We start from the raw sequence: 3,847 nt of genomic DNA, 5'->3' as shown, positions 1-3,847 counted from the left end.
AAATCAAAATATCATCCAGATACACAATCATAAATTTATCCAAATATTCACGGAAAATGTCATGCATAAAAGACTGAAAGACTGAAGGGGCATTTGAAAGACCAAAAGGCATTACTAAATACTCAAAATGGCCCTCAGGCGTATTAAATGCGGTTTTCCACTCATCACCCTGCTTAATTCGCACTAAATTATACGCCCCACGAAGATCAATCTTAGAGAACCACTTGGCCCCCTTTATTCGAGCAAACAAATCAGTAAGCAGTGGCAAAGGATACTGATATTTAACCGTGATTTTATTCAAAAGCCGATAATCAATACACGGCCTCAAAGAGCCATCTTTTTTAGATACAAAGAAAAAACCGGCTCCTAAGGGAGATGACGAAGGACGAATATGTCCCTTTTCCAAGGACTCCTTAATATATTCCCGCATAGCAGCATGTTCAGGCACAGATAGATTAAATAAACGACCCTTTGGAAACTTACTGCCCGGAATCAGATCTATAGTACAATCGCAATCTCTGTGCGGAGGTAGTGAACCAAGTTTAGGCTCCTCAAAAACGTCACGATAATCAGATAAAAATTCCGGAATCTCAGAGGGAATAGATGACGAAATGGAAACCAAAGGTACGTCCCCATGAGTCCCCTGACATCCCCAGCTTAACACAGACATTGCTTTCCAGTCGAGGACTGGGTTATGAGATTGCAGCCATGGCAATCCAAGCACCAACACATCATGTAGATTATACAACACAAGGAAGCGAATAATCTCCTGGTGATCCGGATTAATACGCATAGTTACTTGTGTCCAGTATTGTGGTTTATTACTAGCCAATGGCGTGGAGTCAATACCCTTCAGAGGTATAGGAACTTCCAGAGGCTCTAAATTAAACCCACAGCGTTTGGCAAAGGACCAATCCATAAGACTCAAAGCGGCGCCAGAGTCGACATAGGCGTCCGCGGTAATAGACGATAAAGAGCAAATCAGGGTCACAGATAGAATAAACTTAGACTGTAAAGTGCCAATTGAAACAGACTTATCAACCTTCTTAGTACGTTTAAAGCATGCTGATATAACATGAGTTGAATCACCACAATAGAAGCATAACCCGTTTTTTCGCCTAAAATTCTGTCGTTCGCTTCTGGACAGAATTCTATCACATTGCATAATCTCTGGCGCCTTCTCAGTAGACACCGCCAAATGGTGCACAGGTTTGCACTCCCGCAAACGCCGATCAATCTGAATAGCCATTGTCATGGACTCATTCAGACCTGTAGGCACAGGGAACCCCACCATAACATCTTTAATGGCATCAGAGAGACCCTCTCTGAAATTCGCCGCCAGGGCGCACTCATTCCACTGAGTAAGCACAGACCACTTACGAAATTTTTGGCAGTATATTTCAACCTCATCTTGCCCTTGAGACAGGGCCATCAAGGCTTTTTCAGCCTGAATCTCTAAATGAGGTTCCTCATAAAGCAACCCCAAAGCCAGGAAAAACGCATCCACATTGAGCAACGCAGGATCCCCTGGTGCCAAAGCAAATGCCCAATCCTGAGGGTCGCCCCGGAGCAAGGAAATTACAATCCTGACCTGCTGTGCAGGATCTCCAGCGGAGCGAGATCTCAGAGACAAAAATAATTTACAATTATGTTTGAAATTCTGGAAGCGAGATCTATCCCCGGAGAAAAATTCAGGTAAAGGAATTCCAGGTTCAGATATAGGAGCATGAATTACAAAATCCTGTAAACTTTGAACCTTCATAGCGAGATTATCCAAACCAGTAGCTAAACTCTGAGGATCCATTTTAATCAGGTGAAATCAGAACCATTCAAGGATTAGAAGGAGAGAGAGACGAAGGCTGCAGTAAGCAGAGATGCAAGTGAATCAACTAATAAGCAAACTCAGAAAAAAAAAAAAAAAAATTCTCTGCAGACTTCTTTTCTCTCCTTTCTTCTGCCAATTATTTTAACTCTTGGCCGGCCAAACTGTCATGGTTCTCAATGGCAAGAGACCGTAGTAAGCATACAAAAGGACTAGCTCTTGGAAGATGGGAACTCGAGCTGACTGTGAGCTAAACCTACCGCACAACTAACAGTGGCCGGGTAGCGTGCCTACGTTTTATCCCTAGACGCCCAGCGCCAGCCGGAGAACTGACTGACCCTAGCAGAGGAAAATACAGACCTGGCTTACCTCTAGATAAATTTTCCCCAAAAGGCAGACAGTAGCCCCCACATATATTGTCGGTGATTTTAGAGGAAAATGACATACGAAGTATGAAGATAGGTTTAGCAAATTGAGGTCCGCTTACTAGATAGTAGGAAGACAGAAAAGGGAACTTCACAGTCAGCTGAAAACCCTTTCAATACACCATCCTGAAATTACTTTAAGACTCTAATATCAACTCATGACACCAGAGTGGCAATTTCAGCTCACAAGAGCTTCCAGCCTCAGAAATATTCAAAAACAGAGAACTGGAACAAAAATGCAAAACAATCTTAGGACTACAAGTCCAACTTAGCTGATAGTAGTCTAGGAGCAGGAACATGCAACAGAAAGGCTTCTGGTAACATTGTTGGCCGGCATAGAAATGACTGAGGAGCAAGGCTAAATAGAAACTCCCACATCCTGATGGAAACAGGTGAACAGAGGAGATGAAGCACACAAGTTCAGTACCACCAGTAACCACCGGGGGAGCCCAGAAACCAAATTCACAACACAGTACTAAGAAATATATTCAGGAAACAGTAACAACAAATGAACTAGCAAAGACTTAGCTTCTGCTGGAGTAGACAGGTCCTCAGAGAAGTCCAAGAGAGATCTGAACCCATACTGAAACATTGACAGCTGGCATGAAGTAACCATCTGAGTGGAGTTAAATAGGGAAGCCAGCATAGCAATAAATGAGGCAGCTGATAAAGCCAACCTCTTTGACCAGCAGTTCCGCTCGAAGCCACCAGAGGGAGTCCAAGAGCAGAACTAACCAAAGTACCATTCATGACCACAGGAGGGAGTCCGAGAACGGAATTCACAACACTTAGGGGAAGAAACCTTCATAGGAACATGACGAGAAGATAACCAGACTAAATCCCCCACCCGAAGCCGGGGACCAACACACCGGTTAGCAAAACATTGAGCCTTTTCCTGAGACAATGTCAAATTGTCTACCACATGAGTCCCAATCTGCTGTAACCTGTCCACCACAGAATCCACACCAGGGCAATCAGAAGGCTCAACCTGCCCCGAAGAAAAACGAGGATGAAATCCAAAATTACTAAAGAAAGGTAAAACCAAAGTAGCCGAACTAGCCCGATTATTAAGGGCAAACTCGGCCAACGGCAAGAAAGCCACCCAATCATCCTGATCAGCAGACACAAAGCATCTCAAATAGGTTTCCAAGGTCTGATTAGTTCGCTCAGTTTGGCCATTTGTCTGAGGATGGATCGCCAAAGAAAAAGACAAATCAATGCCCATCCTAGCACAAAAGGCCCGCCAAAACCTAGAAACAAACTGGGAACCTCTGTCAGACACAATATTCTCCGGAATGCCATGCAAACGAACCACATGCTGAAAAAACAATGGAACCAAATCAGAGGAGGAAGGCAATTTAGGCAAAGGTACCAAATGGACCATTTTAGAGAACCGGTCACAAACCACCCAGATAACAGACATCTTCTGGGAAACAGGAAGATCCGAAATAAAATCCATGGAAATATGCGTCCAGGGCCTCTCAGGGACCGGCAAAGGCAAAAGCAACCCACTAGCGCGGGAACAGCAAGGCTTGGCACGGGCACAAGTCCCACAGGACTGCACAAAAGAACGCACATCCCGCAACAAGGAAGGCCACCA

The sequence above is a fragment of the Ranitomeya variabilis genome, chromosome 5 (assembly GCF_051348905.1).
Source record: "Ranitomeya variabilis isolate aRanVar5 chromosome 5, aRanVar5.hap1, whole genome shotgun sequence".
Lineage (NCBI taxonomy): Eukaryota > Metazoa > Chordata > Amphibia > Anura > Dendrobatidae > Ranitomeya > Ranitomeya variabilis.
The sequence above is the reverse complement of the archived record's forward strand: the minus strand, read 5'-3'. Positions refer to the sequence as shown.